Source organism: Taudactylus pleione, unplaced genomic scaffold, assembly GCF_031769625.1.
Source record: "Taudactylus pleione unplaced genomic scaffold, aTauple2 ptg000214l, whole genome shotgun sequence".
Taxonomy (NCBI): Eukaryota; Metazoa; Chordata; class Amphibia; order Anura; family Myobatrachidae; genus Taudactylus; species Taudactylus pleione.
In genome coordinates this window covers 9,044,333-9,072,284 of record NW_028284616.1, presented here as the reverse complement: position 1 = coordinate 9,072,284, position 27,952 = coordinate 9,044,333, and the positions used below count along the sequence as shown (strand labels likewise).

The 27,952-nt window shown below is 41.9% G+C and overlaps 1 protein-coding gene across 1 annotated transcript in view; it reads right to left on the bottom strand.

The window, feature by feature from the left end:
• Positions 1 to 27,952, bottom strand: part of LOC148517585 (uncharacterized) — a 51,154-nt gene that overhangs the window by 1,593 nt on the left and 21,609 nt on the right. The gene's annotated exons all lie outside the window — the stretch shown is intronic.

Sequence of the window (27,952 nt, the reverse complement as noted above, 5' to 3'; positions counted from 1 at the left end):
TGTCACTAAACATAGCCTGACCTAGTTCCTCACTATCGGATTCAACAAAATGGTGCCTAGCATTCCCCCCTGTGACAGGCCCCCCAAGGGTAGCTGAACTCACCACTGCCCCAGTGGCCAGAGCCGTAACTAGACTTTTTTGTGCCCTGTGCCAGAGAGAACATTGGTGCCCCCCCCCATCAATTTTTAATTAGGGACATAAGAAAAAGGGCTATGGCCTCATGGGGAAGGGCCAGGGAACAGATAAAGAGATAGGGGCGGCCAGGAGATGCTGGGGATAAAAGAAGAGGAAGCTACAAATGAGAATGATAATAAAAAGGAAAATTGACAGGCCCAAACAGCGCCCCCTGCCCTGCGGTGCCCTGTACCATGGCACTGGTCGCACTATCCTAGTTATGGCCCTGCCAGTGGACGCTCCCTCAGGCAAAGAGATCTCTCATTGCCTGCGCCCGCCAAGCCGCAGCCCAAGGGTCACTGCAGCCGTCCTGGCAGACGTCCCCATGATCCTCCACACCTGTGCCCTCTCCTCCGATGGAGGACGCGCGACCGGGAAGCCAGAGAGGCCCCAAAATGACCTCCCCGTCCCTGTGTCATTACCCCACCGGCAGCCTCATCACCAAGGCCTGCTCGTCACCGAGAGCGTCTCCGACCCTATGAAGCCCTAGCTGCGCCTGCCGCCGTGGATGCAGCCACCCCATCGGACACACTGCCCGCGAGGTAACGTGCAGGCAGCGTGATAACTCTGTGGGGCCTATCCATACTCGAAGAAAAGTCAGTGCGAAGAGGAAAGTTTAGAGAAAAAGGAGAGATGAGAGACAGATAGAAGGTAAGAGAAACGAAAAAACTAGATAAGATAGAGATAGCAGAAATACACAGAACAGCAATGAAATGAGACAATAAACTGTATTACTTCTCTGTCCAAATCGCTGGAATCAAAGAGGATTAAAACCATAGATACTACCCATAAAAACTGAGAAACCCCTCCCCCACTGCTATTCCAACCAATCACCAAATCAACCCACTAAAGTCAAAAACCCTTCTAAAAAGCTTAACCCTTATGTGTCCGTATGGAGTGTGGACGTACAGGCCTGGAGGTTTAATGTCCCTCCTGTTAATTATGTGACCTCCGTGCTTCTTCTGGCTTCACAGGTCCCCCTTCGCTGGGTATAATCAATGCCATAGCTTTCCCCCATTTGTTGCACAGACACCAAAGTCCCTATAAAAGGCTGTGGGGATGCAGTAAATTGCAAAAATACATGGACTGCAAGATTCATTGATCCCTGTTGCTAAATAGGACAAAACAGTGCTGAACATTTTCTCCAGCACAAAAGCCAGAGAAAGAGGTTATCACTGCTTCATATATAGGGGTCTAATCATGAAGATGTGCGGTACAGAATTGATACTTTTCACTATAGATCGCAACAGTTCGATGTGATCTATAGCTTAGCAATTCATGTACCCTTACCTGCCTTGCGAAGCAATGCGGTAAAACGTGGTCTAGCGGTCCAGTGCCTCCCCCCCCCCCTGCGGGCACACCCCTCTCACCTTTTCCATCTGTGTCTTCGGCCAGTGAGTGTGGACACATATCTGCAGTGCCCGGAGCGCTCAGCTCTGGGGCTCGGCTGTGCAGACACAGCAAAGAGGGATGTGAATAGATCCCTCTGTTGTGGCTGGTAGTTTATTTCTTCACAGGCTGCAGTGTAAACAGCAGTCTGTGAAGATTATTGGGGGGTGAACGCCATCTCAGAGTGGAGTTCAGTAACACCATCAAGTTCTGAAAAAAATGCTTTTTCAGAACTTGATGAATGGCCCTCAAACTTACTTTTCACAAAAGTATATAAATACTCCAGAGTTTGACTATAAAAATTATAAGACAAATTGAAAGAAAATATTATTAATATCTTCTTTGTATTATTATAATAATTCTTATATTCAAAACTCTGGAATAAAAAGTGTATGGTGAGGCACTGCCTCCCCTGTCTACCTTTTCCGCACATCCCTGATTAAAACATACCAAATTTCCAGCACTATATATTGCTGCACCTTTGTATAATGCCCACATGAACCCCTGGGTACATATATGTATGTGTAAATCTGGCTCTGATACTAGCCAGTGCCTCCCCAGCCATTGACCTCACTGCACATCACTGCGTTCCTGGCCAGCGTTCCCAGCAACGGGAGCGTGTTGCCCCCATTTTCCGGGAGGGACGATGCCAGGGTCTGTGTCAGTGGATGTAGAGTTCCTGGCCTCAGCTTACACAGCCTGGCCAAAAGAGCTTGAAAAAGAGTAAATGTGGACCTAGGGGAAAAACGGATAGATGGGGCAATTTCCCCTTATACCACTCCCCTTCAAATTATGCACTCACGAGATATAAGATCTCAATTAACTTATCAGATGAGTCTTTTCCTGTTTCCAATGTTCACAATTTCTTTAGATAAGAAAACTGTGAGAAAAATTCTCACAGTACCTCTGGATATTCGGTTATACTGAAAAACAAAGGGAAAGTGCTGCATAGTGCAGATTATCCTCTTTTTTTAATGAACAAATTTCACATACAACATATAAAATATTCCATTAAGATTATTTGTTATCCTTTATTGGACTCATGCCAGAAGGAGGTAGTAAACTCGCTTTCAGAAACATTAAGTACCCCGATAAATAATGGATATGCCCTGTCAAATGGATCACATTGGCTGGAGCTGATTCTTCTGGCTGGACAAAAAAAAGATAGGCACATGTTCACAGATTCATTTTGACTGGTTAGGTCTTTCGCAAGGCGGATAAAAGATTGCCTATCCTCCCTTGTTTATACCACACTTGGGCATTCAAAACCAAATATTCACATTTCAGAGAAAAAAAACCATAAAATACCTAAAATATCCTCACCATTAACATGATAATGTCATATACCGATTTCTTACAAATATTTTATATGTTGTATAATAAACAAGTTGTTTAAATTATTGTTTTTCGTTTTAACAAGAAAGTGGAAGTGACGGGTTTGTTGTAAATTGCGGTTTCAAAGGGAACCCTCCTCATATCCCGATGCTTAAAGGGTCTGAAATAAATCTAAAGAGCTACAGTCATCACTTCTATACATAACATATCCAAAAAAAATTTGTAAATAATTCCTCTTATTTTTTAAGAAACCGGAAGTGAAGTGAAGGTGTTTCCTTGGCGATGGTGGTTCATAAATCCATATACTGGAAGTGACAAAGTAGTCCCTTGTTTCCATAGTGACGGAAATCTTCCTCTTTGATGCCGGAAGTGATGAGTCCTGCCTTTGTTGCCATAGAGACGCATTGCTAGTTTTAGCTCGTAATTTTGACATCTATAGAGATTAATAGGGACGTTTTATACTTTCTACATTTATCAATTGGTAGAACTTATAGGTACTGATGTAGGTGGCAGCATTGTGTGATGGAGGTCAGTCCAAACAATGAATAACTTAACCAGGGATTGGTTTATTAACCAGGCAGAATGGGTGCAGAATAATACAGGGTTAATGCAGCAGGCATAAAATGTGTGTAGCAGGTTCAACAGATCAAGGAAGGAACATGTGGGGGTTAATACAGGTGGTGTGCTGTATAGTGAGGCACACACATGTGTTAATACACAGTGGTGGCAGTAAAGTACTTAGTGCAACTAGCGGTGGTGACACAGTGGCACTTGCAGGGTCTCTAGCGTTGCACACAGGGGAACTGCTTTCCACAATGGAGGACAGGGCTGGAAGCCAGGTGGACAAGCTGCGCATGCGCAGTAGCACATGTCAGTTTGCTGGGTCGGAGGTCGCGCTGTGGTGCGCGTTCAACAATACGGGGTCCTGGCAGATCAGAGACAGGTCAGAGCACTTCCTCCAACATCCCCTCCTTTGATCAAGACTCTTTGGTTACATAGTAATGCAAAACATTCCACATTTTGGATGTTTCACCTGTAACCAAAAACACAGAATGATATACAAATGAAAACATAACATAATACACCAAATGCATTCCACTCCACATTTTTGTAGAAAGTCATTTATTAGATCATTTGATGTCAGACTTTTAGTCAACATATCAGTGAGATTTCTCTTACTAGTTACCTATTTCACGCTGACTTAAGTGCTATCTACCAGCTCTATATGCTTAGATTGACCATGAAGTTTGGTGCTGAAAGACAAGTCAATTGCACCTTTATTGTCACATGTAATGCTGACAACGGCTTTTTGACTAAAAGAAACTAATGGTGCGTACACACGGTACGATTAAAATGCACGATATGAACGATAACGATATCGACCATATCGTTATCATTCATATCGTGCATTTTTCGGGGCCTCCAACCCTCCAACGACCTGCGATGCGCGGGCACGTATGGACGATAACGATATCGTCCATCAACCGTGCATGCAGGCCAACCTGGTCGATATCGACCAGGTTAGTATAGGGACCACGTGGCCATTGTTGGTGGGTTCGTGGTGTGCTGGACGATCAATATCAATCATCCAGCACATGCGGGAGATCGTTCAACGATATCGTTATCGTTGACGATCGTCCCGTGTGTACGCACCATAACACACTAAGGGGTCTACTAAGCTGTGTTAGTAGATAAGCTAAGCTGTGTTAGGAGTTAAAGTGAACGGAGATAAGGTGCCAGCCAATCAGCTAATAACTGTCATTTTTCAAACACAGCCTGTGAGATGGCAGTTAGGAGCTGATTGGCTGGTACCTTACCTCCGTTCACTTTATCTCCTAACACAGCTTAGTAAATAGACCCCAAAGTCTAGTTGGTACAATAGTAAATCATGTATAGCAGATATAACAATGACCATACGTAATATACTGTACTTTGCAACAGGCAGGAAGATCTCTCCATAGTCAATGCCAGATTTCTGGGTGTAACCCCTGGTAACAAGGAGCGTAATAATCTCTTGTTAACTACACCCCAAACGCTGCCAAACATTGCCGGCCAGGACTCACTGGCAGTTGGTGTGGTTCCCCTATTTGAATTTTGGACTGCGATGCAGCTCCACCGCTGGAGCCGCCAATGGTTATGAAATAACATTTTAGTAGAACCATCTTTCCTAAGACAAAATTCAATCTATCCTAAGAATTTCCAGAAAATACAACATTTCAGATGCATTCTTTTCTGGGCAAGACAACCTTTTGTCACCTAAGAGTACTAACCTATGCCTCTTTAGTCAAACCTTGTAAAGTTGACAACTATCATCATCATAATAGGAGTCAGAAGCGATAACAGCAATAACATACAAACATTAAAAGTATCAGAAAAAACAAAAGAACAGTATCAGCATAAGCTATAACGGGATGCGGTTAAGACTCCGACAACCGGGATGCCATCTGCCGGACCCTGGCATCAGAATCCCGATCACCGAGACAACAACAGCGCTGAAATCCCAACATGACTCGGGATTCCAACACCAGAATCCCGGCAGACGGCATGCCGTTCATCAGTGCCAGATTAAGATCCTCATGGGCCTGGAGCTGAAATTTATGAAGGGCCTATTGTGTGCTGTTGCAGGGGGTGTGACTACTGATATGGGGGTGTGTTCTGTGCCGTGATGTGTGGCTAGCATCATGGAGCATAGCTACCCACATGCATTCAACCATCCTCGAAAGACTCATCCTAAGACTGTGACACTGCTCATGTGCACATTGCCAATTATCAGTGATGGACGGATGATGCAGGAGAGGGACCGTAAGATTCCTTTTCCACTAAATTTTATATATATATATATATATATATATATATACACAGCAATTACGGACGGCACTCCAAAGGGCTAAGATTGTGTAATGTGCGTCTGGTGCCTTCCTTAAATACCTGTCCCTGTGATGGGAAGGAAAAAAATGTATGCACTATGCAGCAATGGGCGGCACTCCTAGCGACCTCACGAAAGACACAAACACTCGTAGTACTAAATCAACGTTTCAGAACTCTAATGAAGGTTCTTTCCTTAGGATAAAATCATAGACTCATACACAGATAGACATACATACATACATACATATATATATAAAATAGTCCGGCACTCACACACAATTTCAAGTAACTTATGGAGGTGCCCTCACATAGTAAAAGCATACCTGGTCCAAGGTGCGACACTCTCTTTAATAAATACAATGACAACTGGTGCGTTAGTACGAAATATACTGAAACGTTGATATAACGCACCAGTTGTCATTGTATTTATTAAGGAAAGTGCCACACCTTGGACTGTGGTGTGTGTGTATATATATATATACTGTATATTATATATATATATATATATCCATATAATGATAGGCGGCACTCCGAGACTTAGCAAATAGATAAAGCTGGATTAAGGCATGTCACAGCGTCCAACGTTTCAGAGAACCACTGTGCTCTTTTTTCAAGGTAACATGTTCATGAAAAACAAAAAAGAGCACAGTAGTGCTTTGAAACGTTGGACGTTGTGACATGCCTTAATAAGGACGCTATGACATGCCTTAATACAGCTTTATCTATTTGCTAAATCTGAGTGCCGACTATCATTATTTATATTACAATTACAGAGGATGGCAGCCAGGCAGTTGATTCATTGGTGATAGAGTGCCGGTCCAAGTGAATCAATTTCTCTCACCCTCACTCTCTCTCTCTCTATAAACAGTATATTGTGTCTGTATGTATATATATATTATATATATATATATATTGTTTAATCTGCGTACCATCGGCCGGCCGCAGTGACCCATGGGGTCCCGCAGCCGACCGTCGCAGTTTAGAGAAAAAGGGCAGGAAATATCACCCGACGGAGATCCTGGCTTCTTCCCTCCCCAGCAACGGCGGCGACATGACCGAACGGTGGCAGACTGTCAATCACTGACAGTCAGCTGCCATTGTGCAAGTGAGTTAGCAGGACCCATTCTGCACACTTTCAGAATGGGTCCTGTGCCTGCACAGATTCGCACACATCGGGAATCTGCTTTCAGCAGTGCACTAGCGTGCACTGCTGCATAAGGCCCATAGTTTGTGTACATGCTCTTTATATTTAGATATTTCGAATATATATATACATTATATATATTGATGTATAAACATATTTTTGAGAAAATTTAATATTTACAGATATGCATACAAATAAATATACACACAACTATATATATATATATATATATATATATATATATATATATATATACTACATATATATGTAGCTATATACAGTCAGGTCCATAAATATTGGGACATTGACAGAATTTTCATATTTTGGCCTCTATTCACCACCACAATGGCTTTGAAATGAAACAAACAAGATGTGATTTAACTGCAGACTTTCAGATTTAATTTGAGGGTAATTACATCCAAATCAGGTGAACGGTGTAGGAATTACAACGGTTTCTGTATGTGCCTCCCACTTTTTAAGGAGCCAAAAGTAATGGGACAAACTAAACAATCCTAAATCTAACTTTCACTTTTTAATACTTTGTTGCAAATCCTTTGCAGGCAATTACAGCCTGAAGTCTGGAACGCATAGACATCAGCAGATGCTGGGTTTCATCCCTGGTGATGCTCTGCCAGGCCTCTACTGCAAATGTCTTCAGTTCCTGCTTGTTCTTGGGGCATTTTCCCTTCAGTTTTGTTTTCATCAAGTGAAATGCATGCTCAATCGGATTCAGGTCAGGGGATTGACTTGGCCATTGCATAACATTCCACTTTTTAGCCTTAAAAAACTCTTTGGTTGCTTTTGCAGTATGCTTCAGGTCATTGTCCATCTGCACTGTGAAGCGCCGTCCAATGAGTTCTGAAGCATTTGACTGAATATGAGCATATAATATTGCCCGACACACTTCAGAATTCATTCTGCTGCTTTTGTCAGCAGTCACATCATCAATAAATACAAGGGAACCAGTTCCATTGGCAGCCATACATGCCCACGCCATGACACTACCACCACCATGCTTCACTGATTAGGTGGTATGTTTGGGATCATGAGCAGTTCCTTTCCTTCTCTTCTCTTCCCATCACTCTGGTACAAGTTGATCTTTGTCTCATCTGTCCATAGGATGTTGTTCCAGAACTGTAATGGCTTTTTTAGATTTTGTTTGGCAAACTCTAATCTGGTCTTCCTGTTTTTGTGGCTCACCAATGGTTTGCATCTTGTGGTGAACACTCTATATTCACTCTTGTGAAGTCTTCTCTTGATTGTAGACTTTGACACATATACATCTACCTCCTGGAGAGTGTTCTTGATTAGGCCAACTGTTGTGAAGGGGTTTTTCTTCACCAGGGAAATAATTCTGTCATCCACCACAGTTGTTTTCTGTGGTCTTCTGGGTCTTTTGGTGTTGCTGAGCTCTCCGGTGCGTTCTTTCTTTTTAAGAATGTTCCAAACAGTTGATTTGGCCACACCTAATGTTTTTGCTATCTCTCTGATGGGTTTGTTTTGACTTTTCAGCCTAATGATGGCTTGCTTCACTGATAGTGACAGCTCTTTGGATCTCATATTGAGAGTCGACATCAACTGATTCCAAATGAAAATGTCACACCTAGAATCAACTCCAGACCTTTTACCTGCTTAATTGATAATGAAATAACGAGGGAATTGCCCACACCTGTCCATGAAATAGCTTTTGAGTTGATAGTCCCATTACTTTTGGCCCCTTAAAAAGTGGGAGGCACATATTGAAACCGTTGTAATTCCTACACCGTTCACCCGATTTGGATGTAATTACCCTCAAATTAAATCTGAAAGTCTGCAGTTAAAGCACATCTTGTTTATTTCATATCAAAACCATTGTGGTGGTGAATTGAGGCCAAAATCTGAAAATTCTGTCAATGTCCCAATATTTATGGACCTGACTGTATACACATAGAGTCACAGTATATATATAAATATACACAAAGTGTGTGTGTATATATATATATATATATATATATAGTATAATATATATTATTCCTGTAATATATATTCTCTCCCTCTCCCCCCACTCAGGCTGCAGTATACTACTATACAGCAGAAGCCTGGCCAGCTGGACTGACAAGCACCTCCTCACCTTGGGGGACTCATCAGACACCATTCTGCTACAGGCCACCTTCACGGAGCTGATGTGTCTGAGCCTATGCTGCAGTGCTGGTGGACATAGTCGCTGGGCTGCTTGAGGGTGCTGCTACGCGGTAATGGCGGTGAGCGGCGCTTGTGACGTCACACGCCGTGACGCGGAGGTGGCGCTGCTGCCGAATCACTGTGTGTTAGCGGCTCTTGGAGGGCTAGTGAAGCCCAGCCCTCCATTGCGCCGCCATCATGTTGATGTAGTTTATGCTGCTGGCAGCTCTTGAACATCCACCGGCACCGCAGCCGGGCAGGGGACGGGGAAGGGGGCAGGCCCTCGGACTGGATGGGATGGCCACTGGCAGGCTGCTGTAGAAGGGAAAAAATCCTCTCAACACAGCAGCACACACTTCAGATGTCTGTGGGCCTATTCTAATGGTGGGCCTGGAGCTGAAGCTCCGTCAGCCCCATTATTAATCCGGCCCTTCCGTTCGTAAGGACACCAGGGAGAGGTAAGTATCAACCGCGGGGAGGGAAATGTTAGGTGTAGGCAGCCCAGGGGGACTTACGGTTAGGCTGCGGGAAGGGGGAGGTTATGGTTAGGTTCCGGGCAGGGGGGTTAGGTTCAGGCACCACTGGGAGCGGGGGAGGATAGGGTTAGGCACTAAGGGGGGAGGATTAGGTACTAAGGGGGTAGGGTTAAGCACTAAGGGGGGAGGGTTAGGTTTAGGCATTTACCGGGAGGGTTAGGGGGCGGGCTAGGGAGGGTTAGTATAAGGGTGCAGGAAAGGAGGCTTAGGGTTAGGGGGTAAATAGGATAGGGGAACATTACTTACCATTCCCCTGTCAGTATTTGAACCATCGGGATGCCACTGTCTGATTGCGCTATAACAATATTAGAAAAAAAAACATGCTGTAAAGTACAACATGAAGTAATATATAGACCTGATTAAGGAGGGGAGGACACGAGACAGGACACACCAATATTCAAGGGGGGCAAGGAACAAACAGAGCCGAGCAAGCAATGGGGAAACATGCGAGTGTAGCGGGAGGAGAAATGAGGAGGAAATAAATTAGGATTGGCCAGTATGAAAGTATACATGAGCAAAATAGGTATGATAACTGCTGTAAACCAGGATTAGTTTGCTCTAGGATTCACATATACTTCATAACAGTATTGTCAGAATTATTTATGCCAGCCCTAGAATAGAAAATTGACTCAGAACACACTTCAAAGTCCCACCCTGGGGGGTAAATTTACTTCCAATGGGTGTTCTATTAAGAAGTTATGTTTCCCATAGCAACCAATCAGATTCTACTTCTCATTTATCTAGTACCTTCTAGAAGATATTACCTGGAATCTGATTGGTTGCTATGGGCAACATCGCTTCTTAATAGAACTCCCATTTTAGTAAATTTACCCCTGGGGCTCATTTATAAATCTTCTAATCTGTTTATCTAGAAATTATGTATTGTTAAATGTGGTAACTACTTTGATATACTATGGATAAGTTGAAGTCTAGCTGGCTGGAAAAGCTCACAATACAACAGTAAGCTATAATTACTCAGAGTTTATATCTAGATTTTGGATACTTACCAGGATAAATTCAGATAAAGGTAGGCATTTCACAGAATAGGTAACTCAGGAAATATGTAAAGTTCTAGAAATCAGACAGAAAAGTAACTTTCTGTATCAACAGCAAGTTTAGGTCAAAGTAGCAATTGGTGTCTTAAATTATAAAATTGCCACTAGAAGTGAAAAAAATGGCCAGATGAATTGTCTATACTTTTAATGTCCATATGATTGTCCACTAACAGGGATATTGGATAGTTCTCATGGAAATAGTGATTGGGAGACCTATGTAATACTGGGTCTGATTCAGATTTATTTGGGAATAGAGTAAGAAATAGCAAGTAACTAAGGATACTGGCTATATACCTTCCTACCTATACCTTCTAAACCCTGCCTATAAACCTCTAAAATTGATGCTATTTGCGTATGCAGTCATACAGTAAAATAAAGACTTTAGACCTTGAACATGTGTTCCAAAGCACAAAGTATTATTCAAGTAAAGTACAGTCAGTTACATGCTGTGATCTAAGTACAATTTAGAGCAAAGATTTATACAGACCCAAAATACAGTCATACATACGCAAGCGCTCTGGGACCAGATTCCGGCATCAGCAAGAGACCTCTGTAAATCAGCAATCAGCAGAATAGACTAGAAACCCAGGGTCAGAGCACACATATTATTACCCCCCCAGAAATAGACAACACAATAGAGGAGTTTGTTGCTGATCCCATTGGTTCCCAGTGTGGGTGCATTTGTTACAGGGCATTTAACAGGTTGATTCAAATGGCCACAGTCCAGCCTCCAACAGCTGGTTGCCTTCATTTTCCCACCTCATGCAAATCTAGACTGTTAGTTTTACAAAATACATTTTGGTTCTTTATGTTTTTACGGTCCATAAGTTACGAACGCATGTTCCGATATTCACACCAATGATACTGGAAACCTGTGGATAAAGTGCGGATCAGTATAATATCAAACACGGCTTATTTATCATGTATTAAACCTTAGATACCAAAATAGTCTTTATTTCACAGCATTTGTAATAAATGAATAAAACTTGGATCTTTTACTTTATAGCTATGGAACCTTTTGTGTAAGTGTTGTCAAAGCTGGATAATTGGCTGAGACAAGATCAGTTTAAAATTGAAGCATGCGCGACGCCATCTTGCGAATGGCAGCTAGACTCCATTTTAGAAACAAGAATCTGCAAGACGCCATTTTGCGACCAGCGTTACTTTAAGTTACAACTCACGAGCTAAGAACAGATGGTAATGTTTTTGATAATCTACCAAGGGCAACTAGAAGAACAGCCTCATGCGAAAAAAGTAAATAGAATAGACAATGCACCAGAAACTGTGAGTGTTTTACATACAAATTGGGAATCCCTGTATGCAGACAAGTATGGTTGTGGCAATTGTAATATAATCCAGGCAATTGATCTACACAATTGGATTTGTCCAGGTTTTAGTTTCACACCCAGACAGAATGGCCCTAGCTTCACAGCTGGAGGTAACACATTTGCATGGTAGTCTGAAACTGTGAGTGAGGAATGATATGTGTGTGTGTGTGTATGTATGTATATGTATATATATATATATATATATATATATATTTATATATATATAAATATGTTAAGTCCATCATGGATGGAGTCTCATGCATAAACACCGCACATTACGCACAATTGAGCTGCTAACATGACGCCCAGTAGCGAATGCACAATTATTAGCATCATGCGATTGCATCTTTCACCATTTCACATACACACATTATGCTTAAGACCCCGAATGAAAACACAGTTTAGTAGCTAAATGCGCACGCATCTGTCCCCAGTTAACCAGCGTCTTCATATCAAACCCCGTACTCTCACACATTACATATTCACTTACAAGGTTCCATTAGCGTTAAGGTATAAGATTTAAGTTTGTTCAGTTAATATAAATGCTGTGAAATAAAGATATTTGGTAACTAAGGTATTATACATGCTAAACAAGCCGTGTTTGGTTTTGGACTGATGCGTACTCTTTCCACAGTATTCCGGTGTAATCGGTGGGGAGATCGCATCATGCATTCTCGAGTTATGGACCACAGAGACTTCAAGCAACAAAATGTATTAACTGTTAGGATGTTACAGGGGATGGGAAGGGAGAGACCCCCAGTTGTTAGAGGCTGGGTGAGTCTATTTGAACCAGCCTGTTAAATGCTCCATAACAGATGGATTCCCCTTGGGAACCAATAGCATCAGCAACAAACATCTCTATTGTTTTGCCTATTCCTGGGGGTTATAAATATGTGTGCTTCAACACTGGGTCTTTAGTCTTCTTGCTGAATGCTGACTGAGGGGTTTCTTGCTGATGCCTAACATCTGGTACCCGGAAGCGCTGCATATGTATACTGTACTTGGGTCTGTATAATTCCTTTGCTCCTGAATTGTGTCTGGGTCAATTGCTTGTAACTGACTGTACTTTTACTTGAATAATACTTGTGCTTTGGAACCACAGATTCCAGGTCTAAGTCTTTATTTACTGTATGACTGAGTACGCAAATTAGCGTCATCCTTAGAAGGTATAGGCAGGATATTAGAAGGTATAGGAAGGTGTGTATAGAGGTTCTGATCCAATATCGTTAGTTGGGGGCTCATAGTGAAGTCACTTACCTGCTCACACGGTACATACGGCTATCGATATTTCAGCAAAGGGTGGAGTGGCCACATGCAGGGTTTGCCTGCAACCGCTTTGTGCTGGAAGATCGCTATCCATCTCCGTGTGAATCAAGGAAGCTGACTAGAATCCAGGGACAAGAGAGGAAAAAGTTTGTTTTACTCTGTTGATAGAACCTTACATTTAAAGGGGTGCCACAGTACTGAGTACGCGGCTAAGTCGCAGGTTTGCGCATAGCAAAGACGCACTTTTGTGTACGCAGCTAAAGGTTGTCATATGGTTGTGTGGTAGTCGCATTATTGTGTATGTGACTGGTCGCACAATAGCGTATACGTACTTCCGGTTGTGCTGCCATGTGTTTGAACAAAGCCGTTGAGGTTTACATTTTTTTTAATTATTACCAATATCTGGGTTAACGTGTATTTATCTGCGCAGGAAAAAGTGTGTAACAGTGAGTGTTTTGTTGGTAGGGGTAACTTGTTCCCTACAGTTAAAGGTACCGTATGACCTTTAAGGGCTAAGTGCTAGTCACTCGGTAAGCAGCTTTACTGTTCTATACACAGTAGCAGGTGTACATGTTGTCTTTGTTGTAGAGAGGTGCGTGGAAGTGGCCGACATATAAACTTCCATACGTGTGGAAGTTGCCTTACTAAATCTTATCCAGGTGTGGAAGTTGCCTTTTTCAAATCTTATCCAGGTGTGTGGGCGCCATCCACAGGTAAGTGAAAGTTTCTTGATTGTCTTTCACCAGTTTAAATCTTTATTGAAAGCGTAGGATTTTGTCTCAGAATGGGAGCCGCGCAAACAGTAGAGATGTTAGACAATGATGTGCTGCTAATGGAGGCGCCGATCGGATCGGCTCGTCGTATTATGCATACTAAGTACGGTACTTATGCAATAAGGTATTGTGATGTATGGTTTAAAATAACGATGAAGAGTGTTAGACTGTTTCCCAGAATTGGTACTTTTGATAAAAATGTGTTAGATAATGTCCAGGATCACATCGGTCTGATGCGCTCCCGAGAGAAAAAGGTTAAATATTTTGAATGTTTAAAACTGTGGCAGCATGAAGGGGATGTGTGGCTTAAGAATGTGCAAACGATGCAAACTAGCGTCGTGAGCACATCGCCAGAACATACGTCTGCGACGCTGAATTGCAATACGGGCGAGCCGCAAAATGGCACGCCCGTGCGGCAAGGTAGCGTCGTGGAGAGTATTGCCAGCAGTTCACGCTCACCTCCCCCACCTTATGTGGATGGAGGTGCAAGTACAGTTACCAAAAATACCCATAAAAATTTAACAAGCAACTTGTACCCTCTCTTAAGCAACTATAAAGAGCATGTTCATGATGTGGATGATGAGCCTATTGTAATGTCTGCCATTTCCCATGCTGTACAAATGATAGATGCTGCATCACCACAATCACGAGTGGTGCCGCCATCTCCATCGGTAACAGCAAGGGAAGTGTTAATGCCCTTTGCACCCGTAGAGGAAGTTGTTCATACCATACGCAGCAGCAGCAGACTAAACCCCCAGCCAGGTAACCAGGTCAAAGGTAGCAGCGCTACCGGTCTGCATCCCATTCGGACAATAACTGTTCCAAATGGAAATGCAGATGCGAATGGTATAGTGCCCACGAGGGAAGTAGTAATGCATTGTCCTTGGACAAGAGCAGAACTAAATTCCATCATAAATGATTTCCCCGAACCCAAAAAGGAATTAGTCAAATGTCAAAGATTCTTGAGAAATTTGGGTAGTTCACATGAACCCACTAATAAAGATTGGCATGTGGTGTTAAGGGCCTGTCTACCACGCAATACCGACGTGACAAAATTTATCACGGATTGTGTATTGGATGGTGACGTTCCCTTAACAGACCAAGAAAACCAAGGTAACATTTCCCGCATTGTAACTCAATTGGGTATATATTTTCCAGTAGTAGTTAACTGGAACAAAATTTTCACCATTAAGCAGAAGGAGAGTGAATCTGCAGAAGATTATTGCGATCGGGCTCTGCAGGCTATCACCCAGTACACTGGGATAGAGGATATTAAAGATAGCACTCACCACAGGGGAATGATAGTCACGATACTCGTGGACGGTCTGAAGGAGAGTTTAAAAACCCGGGTTCAGACCTCACAGCCTGGCTGGTGGGGACTCACAATAGATACCCTCATAGAAACCGCCATCGAACATAATAAAAACATCTCCAAGAAGAGAGAAGCCCAGAGCGAAAAACTAATGGCTGTCAATATCCAAGCTCTGGAGGGAATGACGGTAACATCACAGCCAACAGACACACTTGCACTTGCACACACACTCACACCTGAACAAATATGTGCCCTCACTAACCCCACACATCAACAAGCACAACTCTATCCCACTAACCCGACTCAACCACAGGTCCCATACTACTCACAAACTTCTTATCCCCTACAATACCCTTACCCTCCCATATCCACCACCTTTACCCCCTGCTCAAACTTCACAACAACACATGTCTTCACCTGATACATGAACATGTTTTAACTGTAAACCACCAGGACACTTAAGTAGAAACTGTACAGTAAAAAGAGTAGGAACCCCACATCAGGGAAGACCTGGATATGGGATATGCACAGAGGCCAGCAAATGTTCAGCAGGCACCAGCTCCAATTGTAGCCGTAAATGCTTTATTGGAGAATGGTAGCCAACGCTAGGGGTCAGGTCATACCTGTAGTCTACAGATGGTCAGGTTAACGGGAAGTACTAGGGAAGAACCGGTTATGATGGTTAATGTAGCTGGTACTGAATATCCTTTTCTTGTAGACACAGGGGCGACCAGGTCAGTGATAAAATCTCCCGTTAATTTACAGGTGACCAACGAGACAGTACCAACCAAGGGTGTAACAGGTAAAGTGGAACATTATCCTTTAACAAAGTCCACAGAGGTTACTATTGGGCCGTTGCATACCAGGCATTCTTTTCTCCTGGCTGCTGCGGCTCCTACTAACCTTCTGGGTAGAGACTTGTTATGTAAGATGGGATGTGTCATATATTGCACCCCTGATGGTGTATATTTAGACATCCCAGAGAGAGTGGCACAGGAAGTGCGGGATATGTTGGACACTCCCCAAAGGATAATGTATCACTCTACAAGTTTAAATGAAAATCCATCTCAGATAAATGAAATGTTGTCCCTAATTCCAGACTCCCTTTTTACTAAAGATGGAAAGGACACTGGATTAATGGCAAACGTAAGCCCTGTAATGGTAAATTTAAAAAGCGGTAGGCAAGCTCCAAAAATTCCCAAGTACCCACTAAAACAGGAGGTAGAATTAGGGGTTTTTCCAATAATTGAGCGATTATTGCAACAGGGAATTTTAGTTCGTACCGTTAGTGTAGCCAACAGTCCCATCTTCCCGGTGAAGAAGAGTGGTGGGAGGGGTTGTAGGCTGGTACAAGACCTTAGAGATGTTAATAAGGTAGTAGAGAGCCAATTCCCTATAGTGCCAAATCCAGCTGTCATTTTGATGCAGATCCCACCAAATGCAACCCATTTCACTGTAATTGACCTCTGTTTTGCTTTCTTCTCTGTGCCTCTCCATTCTGACTGTCAGTATCTATTCGCATTTACATACAGAGGTTTACAATACACATGGACACGGTTACCCCAAGGTTTTATAGACAGCCCCAGTATCTTCTCCCAGGCATTGCACGACTGTTTACAATCTTTTCAACCTGCCAATGGATCTGTTCTAATTCAATATGTGGATGATTTATTGCTATGATCTGACTCGTTTATGTCATGTTTGAATGATACTAAACTTTTGTTACTTCATCTCTCGCATACAGGACACAAGGTAGCTAAGGACAAACTACAGCCGTGCCAATCCAGAGTCAAATATTTGGGACACTGCCTAACCCAGGGGTTACGACATCTTACAACAGAAAGAATCCAGGCCATACAAAACATGACACTGCCGCAGAATCAACAGCAAATTCGTGCCATCTTGGGAATGTGTGGTACTGTAGAATGTGGATACCAGGTTTTTCTATTTTGGCCTTACCTTTACAGGAATTAGTCTCTTCCTCAAAGCCCGATCATGTCATACACACAGAGGAATCAGAACAGGCTTTCCTTAATCTTAAGGATAGTCTGACAAGAGCTCCTGCATTGGGAATACCCGATTATGAAAAACCTTTTGATTTGTATTGTACGGAAGCCGATGGTTGTGCTGCAGGTGTCCTTAAACAAAAACATGGTGATGCCAGTAGGCCCGTAGTATACTACAGTGCCCAATTGGACACTGTGGCAAGATCACTCCCCACCTGTTTGAGAAGTGTAGCAGCTACCACTCTATTGGTGAGTAAAATTGAGGACGTAGTATTGGGCCATGATATCGTTGTCTACACTCCCCATGCTGTATCTGCTCTGTTGAACTCAGCTCAAACCAGACACGTCTCCTCGGCTAGGTTCACCAAATGGGAACTAGCTCTAATCGCTCCTGCAAATATTACTGTTAAACGTTGCAGTACGCTGAATCCAGCAACATACCTACCATATGTACAACATGATGTACAAAGGGTGGAAGGAGAGGAGTTGCTGGCGGGAGGTGAGTTCAGCAGACATAATGATACGCATGATTGTATGACATATGTGAATCAGACCTTTACTGCTAGACCTGACATACATGACACACCTTTAGAGAATGTGGATGTGACCTTTTATATGGATGGGAGTTGTCATAGACAAACAGACACAGGTGAATTATGTACAGGTTATGCTGTTGTAAATGACACAGACATCATAGAAGCTAAACCTCTTGGTCCTCCTCACTCAGCCCAGGTGGCAGAGTTAGTAGCACTAACTAGAGCGTGTGAATTAGCAGCAGGCAAATCTGCTAACATTTACACTGACTCGAGGTATGCGTTCGGGGTGGTGCACGATTTCGGGGCTCTATGGCGTCTGAGAAATTTTATGACAACAGCAGGCACACCAGTTGCACATTCCCGACACATAAAACATCTTTTAGAAGCAATCCAACTGCCCAAAGCTGTGGCAGTAATTAAATGCAAGCCCACACATGTGAGGATGAGCCGGTGACACTGGGCAACAACAGAGCTGATGAAGCTGCAAAATGGGCAGCAGGGTTAAAAATGTTTTCTCCAACTGAAACAATTATGTCATTCCAAACAATTGATATGCTGAAATTAATTGAGATGCAAAATTTGTGTTCAATTCAGGAAAAATCCATTTGGAAGTCCAAGGGATGTGGGCAAGAGTCCTCTGTGCTCTGGAGGAATGGACATGGTAAGCCAGTAGCCCCCAAGGCATATTACCCCAGCCTGGCTGAGGCAGCACATGGCCTGACTCATCTGGGTAAACAGGGTATGTGCAAGTAGGTGAGGGCATACTGGTGCGCACCAGGTTTTTCTTCACAAGCAGAAAAGATAGCAATGTCCTGTCTGACCTGCTTGAGAAAGAACATAGGGAAAGCGATCCCTACCGAACCGTCCCACATTCCAACGACTGATGGACCTGTCCAGGTGATACAAATTGATTTAATCCAATTACCACCCTGCAGGAACCTTAAGTATGTATTAGTGTGCACAGACGTATTTTCTAACTGGGTTGAGGCCTACCCAGCAGCCACTAATACTGCTGCATTTACTGCCAAGAAAATAGTTCAGGAATTTGTATGCAGGTACGGTATCCCTAAAATCATCGAGAGTGATAGGGGTACTCATTTCACAGGTGATGTTTTTCAAAATATGTGTAAGCTGATGGGTATTAATAGCCAACTTCATACCCCCTAACGACCGCAAGCCAGTGCCAAGGTAGAGAGGATGAACGGGACTATTAAAAATAAGCTAAGTAAAATCATGGCAGAGACTGGACTAGGATGACCAGAAGCGTTACCTTTGGTCCTTCATAGCATAAGGACCATTCCTAGACCTCCTCTGAATCTGTCCCCATTTGAAATATTGTTCGGTAGACAACCTCATTTGATTATAAGTCCACAGGAAGACCTGAAGGGTAACAACGAGGTAACTGTAAAGTATCTTATATCAATGAGTAAGCAGTTAAAGCAAAAGCAGCAGAAACTGAAATTGTTGTCTAATGATATGCCTGAAACTAACTGTCATGATGTTGAACAAGGAGAATATGTAATGATCAGAAATTTCTTGCGTTCAGGTTGTTTGACTGATAGGTGGGAAGGTCCGTATCAGGTGCTGCTGACGAGTACTACATCTTTGAAGGTGGCCGAGAGAGATACCTGGGTCCATTCCACTCACTGCAAAAAGGTCAATCAACCAGTGGAGAAACAAGTCGGAGACAAGGCTGATAGAGTGGACCTGTCGCTCATGAGCTTGTTCCGGGAGGCTTGAACAGGTTGTAGTGAGATACCTGAACAGAAAGAAATCTGCAGGTCTTGTTATGACAATGAACGGGCCTGCTGTGTTCATTTTCATATTCTCTTTTAGAGTGTTCACCATCTTGGTCGGTTCGGGAGTATCCAGTTTCTGTGATGGGAGACCGATCGAGGAAATGGGAGCTGATGGCAGTGCTGATGGAGTGGAGTCAGGAGGAGTTCAATGCCAATTAGGGGAGTGTCTGACCAACCTTAGTACTGTTATTGTTAAGAGAGCTATCATTCCGGATACTCGGGGAAGGTGTGGAGGTTTATCGTCTGAAGATTCCTGTATTTGTGAGCTTTGTGGGTCCCTAGTTGATGAGAACTGTATCCAACGGTGCCAACCTAAATATAGCCCGTACAGGGGTGGGTATCCTTTAGAGGATTATCATAGTATGGTAGGCAAAGTGTTAAATCAAACTGATTGCTGGGTGTGTTCACATGTGCCACAGGGACAGCATAATGTAGGGTTGGTGCCATTTCCACTGAATATCACGGAAATTTTAGATTTACAAAAAGGGAAAACATTGGATGGAAAATTCCTCTCATCCAAACCACCTCATTTCAAACTCTATCAATTCCAAGTAGATAGATTACTTTTGTGTTTAAACATAACCAACCCCAATAAACCCGGGAGTTGGGTAGTGACGGGGAATAATCAGACGATGACCTTCTCACAAAGAGCTGATAATGAGTCCCTAAACCATGATCTGCTGCGCTCCATTAAGTCTGGTGGGAAACATTTTAGGTATCGGTATACATTGAGTTCCACCAAAAAAATTATTGGTAAGGTGCCAAATGGTTATTGTGCTAAAATAATACAGCCAGAAACTTGCATGTATCAGATGGAAGACCCAGAAATAGGATTGTTTGCAAGGGAAATGTGCTTAATGATAATGATGCATACCATTCCTTATGTTCTCCTGATAATGTATATTTCATCTGTGGAAGAAAAGCATATAAATGGCTCTCCCCGAGTTCCGAAGGGTTGTGTTACCTGGGAAGAGTAATCCCAGAAGTTATGACCCTCACACATGTTGAAATGCTGGGTATATATAAAAACACACCATCACCCTATCTTCACACACAATATGAACACAGAGGCAAAAGAAATATGATACCTGGTGACATACATAAAGCCACTCAGTTAATCAGTGAGACAACTGGCTTTCAAGTTTTAGTCGCATTGGATCCCACCAGGATTGCTCGGGGTACATTAAATTTTAGATATATCCAGGAACTTGCTAAATTGATAGATGATATCACCGAGATGTACGATGACACATTCAGGTATACAGGGAGAGAATTGCAAGCGTACAAGAAAGAACTGGTGCTACACAGACTAGTGCTGAATTATTTAACTGCTGTTACTGGAGGGTATTGCGTAACATTGGCCACCCAGTTCGGAGTAAAATGTTGCACCTATGTCACCAATGATACAAGCGACCCCAAGGAGGTGATAGACCGGAAGATGGATGAAATTCTGCAGCTAAAATGGGAGTTTCGTAAGAACCATAACGCTTCAGTGGCTGAAGTAGGAGAAAAGATAGAAGGATGGGTTTCATGGCTGAACCCAGTGAAATGGTTCTCAGGTCTAGGTGAAGGGGTCCAGGAAGTGATCGCCAGCATAGGCAAATTATTGATCCTTATACTAATTGTCATCATAGTAATTGGCATATGTGTCCGGTGTGTTCCTATTGTGTTGAAGTGTGGAAAATGTAAAAATAGAGTAAAACGAAAGAATGAAATTATGATGGTGGCCAGTATGAATACCGAGGTAAATACAGAACTGCATTACAACCCTGAGCTAGGAAACACCATCATTTAACGTATTATATTTAGCCATGCATAGAATGTATTATTGAAATTTTATTTTTAAAACACCTCAGATAATGTAAAGTCTAAATTCCCCTTCAAGACTGCTTTTATAAGACTGGTGCATTCCCACAACTTTCACATGATCTTCCAAGATCCGCGGTGTGCATATAATAGTAGTTTAATGTCCCCATCCAGAGACACATTATTGATGGATTAAGAACCACCTTGTGCCACCCCACAATAACACTAAATAATATGTAAATATAAGCCTAAATTAAATTCCAATAGCAGATTGTGATAGCATGTTGTTCGCTATCAAAGGGTGGGCTGTCAAAGCTGAATAATTGGCTGAGACAAGATCAGTTTAAAATTGAAGCGTGCGTGACGCCATCTCGCGAATGGCAGCTAGACTCCATTTTAGAAACAAGAATCTGCAAGACGCCATTTTGCGACCAGCGTCACTTTAAGTTACAACTCACGAGCTAAGAACAGATGGTAATATTTTTGTTAATCTACCAAGGGCAACTAGAAGAACAGCCTCATGCGAAAAAAGTAAATAGAATAGACAATGCATCAGAAACTGTGAGTGTTTTACATACAAATTGGGAATCCCTGTATGCAGACAAGTATAGTTGTGGCAATTGTAATATAATCCAGGCAATTGATCTACACAATTGGATTTGTCTGAATCCTAAACAGGTTTTAGTTTCACACCCAGACAGAATGGCCCTAGCTTCACAGCTGGAAGTAACACATTTGCATTGCAGTTTGAAACTGTGAGTGAGGAATGATATGTGTGTGTGTATGTATGTATATATATATATGTATATATATATATATATGTGTTAAGTCCATCATGGATGGAATCTTATGCATAAACACCGCACATTACGCACAATTGAGCTGCTAACATGACGCCCAGTAGCGAATGCACAATTATTAGCATCATGCGATTGCATCTTTCACCATTTCACATACACACATTATGCTTAAGTCCCCGAATGAAAACACCATTTAGTAGCTAAATGCACACGCATCTGTCTCCAGTTAAGTAGCGTCTTCATATCAAACCCCGTACTCTCACACATTACATATTCACTTACAAGGTTCCATTAGCGTTAAGGTATAAGATTTAATTTTGTTCAGTTAATATAAACGCTGTGAAATAAAGATATTTTGTAACTAAGGTATTATACATGCTAAACAAGCCGTGTTTGGTTTTGGACTGATGCGTACTCTTTCCACAGTATTCCGGTGTAATCGGTGGGGAGATCGCATCATGCATTCTCGAGTTATGGACCGCAGAGACTTCAAGCAACAAAATGTATTAACTGTTAGGATGTTACAGGGGGCGGGAAGGGAGAGACCCCCAGTTGTTACAGGCTGGGTGAGTCTATTTGAACCAGCCTGTTAAATGCTCTGTAACAGATGGATTCTCCTTGGGAACCAATAGCATCAGCAACAAACGTCTCTATTGTTTTGCCTATTCCTGGGGGAGTATAAATATGTGTGCTCCAAGACTGGGTCTTTAGTCTTCTTGCTGAATGCTGACTGAGGGGTTTCTTGCTGATGCCTAACATCTGGTACTGGAAGCGCTGCGTATGTATACTGTACTTGGGTCTGTATAATTCCTTTGCATCTAAATTGTGTCTGGATCAATTGCGTGTAACTGACTGTACTTTTACTTGAATAATACTTGTGCTTTGGAACCACAGATTCCAGGTCTAAGTCTTTATTTACTGTATGACTGCGTACGCAAATTAGTGTCATCCTTAGAAGGTATAGGCAGGATATTAGAAGGTATAGGAAGGTATGTATAGAGGTTCTGCTCCAATATCGTTAGTGTGCATTATGTAAGTATTAGGGATATGGGAAAAGACGCTAGTTAGGTTTATCTGATTTGGGGCAGATGTGCAAGCATGCAGCTAATAAACAGCGTTCGCATGCAGGATATTGTGCATTCGCTACTGTGCGTAATGTGCGGTGTTTATGCATGAGATTCTATTTATGATGGAGTTAACATATATATATATATATATACAAACACACACATATCTCATTCCTTACTAACAGTTTCAAATTGCAATGCAAATGTGTTATGGGCAGTGAGTTTCACTTCTCAAACAAGGTGGAGACCCCCAGCTGTGAAGCTGTGAATGTGGGGCCATTCTGTCTGGGAGTGAGACTAAAGCCTGTTTAGGATTCAGACAAATTCAATTGTGTAGATCAATGTCTGGGTTATATTACAATTGCCACAACTATACTTGTCTATATACAGGGATTCCCAATTTGTATGTAAAACACTCACAGTATTCTTGTGTATTGTCTATTCTATTAACTTTTCTCAGGAGGCTGTTTTTCTAGTTGTTTTGGTATTTCTCTATGCAAGGTTGTCCCCAGAATGGGCCTGTCATGGCTTCTAAAAAGATTATCAAAAACATTGCCATCTGTACTTAGCTCGTGAGTTGTAACTTAAAATGGCGATGGTCGCAAAATGGCATCTTGCAGATTCTTGTTTCTAAAATGGAGTCTAGCTGCCATTCGCAAGATGGTGTCCTCCATGCTAATTTTTATGCTGATTCCGTCTCAGCCACTAATCCACCTTCGACATAACTTTGCATCTGGACAAACCATGCTGCAAATACGTACACTTTTTTTTGCATGTGGGGTAAATATTGGCTGCTTTTGCATGTAGCCCACAAATACTGGACAGCTTTATTTTTATACTGCTATTTAATTGTCAGTTTGGACACCCCCCTCCCAAATCTAACTCTCTCTGAACATTTTAAATTTGCCCCGCCTGCAGTGCAGCATGGTTTTACCAAGGTGCAAAGTTAGTTGCTATATCTTATTCTATTTCCAAGTCTGAATCAGGCCCACTATCATTTACTATCAACTTGATCAGTTCATTTCTCTGATCTTAATCTGCAATAGACTATTTATTTTATTCTAGACTACTGTGAGGCACTAATGTGTCACATCTTTCCACGTCTGTGAGACTGATTAATGAAAAGGAACCTTATCAGCTGTGTGGTCCCATAAAGCCTTGAGACTGCCTGTACATCAAAGTCAACTGAAGCCAGAGTAGATTTGACCATAAGAATGCTCCAAACAAGGCAGTCAAGTGTCAAGTATTACTTGGACCCATGCATATCTCAGCTCTTCACACAGACAAGGCTCCTGTACCAGGAATGTGAAATATTGTCATCCCAAATGCCTGTTTGAGCACTGAGGGTTTGACTTCTTCTCAGTGGTTAAACTGGTAAACCGGAAAGGATTGTGTGTTTTGTGCAGAAGGACACACACTGCAGGTGGTAAGACATTTAAAGCCCACATCTACCTACCTAAGCCATTGTGATCCTAGAAGAATGAAGAGAAATACCATACATCTTTAGTGCTTTCTATGATTTCTCCATGTATGATTATGCTCTCAATAGCTTATAACGAGAGATGTGCGTGGACCCCCATGTTTTGTTTTATGCAAACCACCCCCAAGTGTTTTGGTTTGGGTTTGAATTACTATAAAATTAATAAAAACAGATAAAATCATGTAATTTGATTTTGAACCTGTTTACATTCAATCCAAAGCCCAAGATGCAGGTTTTATATCCAAGTTGCGAACTTATGGGGAGACCCGAGCCGGGACTCGCTTCTACTCAGTACCCCAAAAGTGATCCGAGCCGGGACTCATTTCGACTCGGAACCCCAAAGTTCGAGTGTGTTTACTTTTCAGCATAACCGAACTGCTTATCTCTATTTATAACCACTGTGTCAATAAGTACAATACATAACCCATCTAACTGCTATACTAAAACAAAAAATAGAAATTATTATAATTTGTAATTTGATACACATGGTAAATAGGTTTTTTTACTTTTTGTGGAGTCAGTACATATCGGTGGCTACCCAAATATCCATCAGAAAGTTGTTACTTGGGATACACCATTATTACCATCAGACACACTCACGCTTTGCCCTCTGAGAGGATCAGAGATTATAAACATATATCATTCACTGGGAACAAGGATTGTCTTTTTGGCTACCTCTAGTTCATGGTCAATACCACACTACTGCAAAGTTATACATGTTTAAAGTGATATTAGAAATGGTCGGTAAAGAAACTGCATATTCTCATTCCATTATCAGTCTTGAGCTTTAAGAAATTATGACTGCTTTTTGCATAATTGAATGGCATTAGATTTCCTACTGTCTAGCAGAGGAAGGATTGGAGCAGTTATAACTAACGAATGTTTTACTTTCATCAGTAATAATTCTAAAGAGATTTTTGATCATGCGGAACAGAACACATCAGAAATGCATTTGAAATGATGGAGTCTAATTGCATGGATTGGAACATTAGGTTCTCCAATATTATAGGGTATCATGGTTTTTGCATGTGATGTTGTAAGGTTATACTTGCCTATTGCTTTCTTAAAGTGTTGTTTACAGTACATATGAAATGTAATAAAATCAGCAAACTCATCCTTATACTAATAATTAGGCAGCCATGGTTATGTAGAAGGAAAAAGTGAAGAGTGAAACACCAATAAAGGAACACATTGTAGTGTAATATAGTAAACATCAGGTGGCTTGTCTATACTAATGTTTCTATTATTTGTAGGTGAATAGCAGACAATAGCCAGATCATTTTTTTTATGTGCATATCTGTATTGTTGTTCTTTTTTTTAAGAAAGAGCATTTTATTGAAATGTTAAACATATGCTCAAGGGTACTGGAGGGCGCAGAAAGGACGGGGGAGATAACAGTATACTGGCTGACAAAATATTTCATCATTTGTGAACAATTTACATTATCAGTTAAATATATGTTAGAGGCATACAAGTATATCAAATCAGTATTATGAAGAAACACAATCTATAAAAAAATTACATTGACATGAAAAGTGTAATGTAACAGGGTTAATGCTATAACCAGTGAAGAAGGAAAAAGGGGACAATACAATTTGAATGTTGAATAATTAATTATGACGCATCTGTACTCCAGGAAGATACTGCAAGTACACTACGTAGACAAAAGTGATTGGACACTGACAGCAAATAGATCAACGATATTTTATTGACGTCAGTACTTTGTAGGTCCACCACGTGCAGTGATTACTGCAGACACCCTTTTTGGCAAACTGTCCACAAGTTCCTGGACAACAGCATGTGGTATGTTTTGCCATTCTGCCTTAAGTACAGTGACCAACACTGAAGAAATTTGAGTCGGCCTAGAACGCACCAGTCACTCCTATTTGTCCCAGCTGTTCCCAATGGGGTTAAGATCTGGACTCTGAGCTGGCCAGTTCATACGGGTTACTGAATTTTCTGTATACTAGTCCAGTGTCGCCCTGGAAACATGACAGGTGGCATTGTCGTCCTGATAGAAACGTTTGTTGTTTCCATAGAACTGCAGGTGCATGGGCCTCCCTACAAAGTGTTCTTGTGTAACTGCCACATTAGTGGCCACTTGGAACTTGTGTGCAATGGTGTGCATGGTATGCATTTCACTTGCGCGGGGGTGTCTAATTACTTTTGTCTACATAGTGTATATATATATATATATATATATGATACTGGATCAGAACCTCTATATACCCCTGCCTATACCTTTTAATATCCTACCTATAAACCTCTAAGGATGACTCTAATTTGCGTATGCAGTCATACAGTAAATAAAGACTTAAGACCTGGAATCTGTTGTTCCAAAGCACAAGTATTACACGCTATTGATCCAGACACAATTCGGCGCAAAGGAATTATACAGACCCAAGTACAGTATACATATGCAGCGCTTTCTGGTCCAGATGTTAGGCATCAGCAAGAAACCCCTCGTCCCTCAGCGTTCAGCAAGAAGACTAAAAATCCAGTGCTGGAGCACACATATTTATACCCCCCAGAATAGACAGGACAATAGAGAAGTTTGTTGCTTATGCCATTAGTTCCCATGGGGGAAGCATCTGTTACAGAGCGTTTAACAGGCTGGTTCAAATAGACTCATCCCAGCCTCTAACAACTGGGGGTCTCTGCCCTCCTGCCCCCATGCAACATCCTAACAGTTGTTCATAATATACATTTTGTTGCTTGAAGTCTCTGCGGTCCATAAGTTGAGAATGCATGATGCGATCTCCACACCGATAATACCAGAATTCTGTTGAAAGAGTACGTATCAATACGAAACCAAACACGGCTTTCTTAGCATGTATAAAACCTTAGTTATCAAATATCTTTATTTCACAGCATTTATACTAACTGAACCAACTTAAATCTTATACCTTAAAGCTTATTAAACCTTTTATGTGGATATGTAATGTGTGAGTATGCGGGGTTTGATATAAAGACGCTAGTTAACTTGGGGCAGATGCGTGCGCATGAAGCTAATAAAACAGTGTTTTCATACAAGGTCTTATGCATTCGCTAATATGCGACTAGTTAACAGCGCAATTGTGCGTATTAATGTGTGTATAAGGAATGATGCACTTAAAT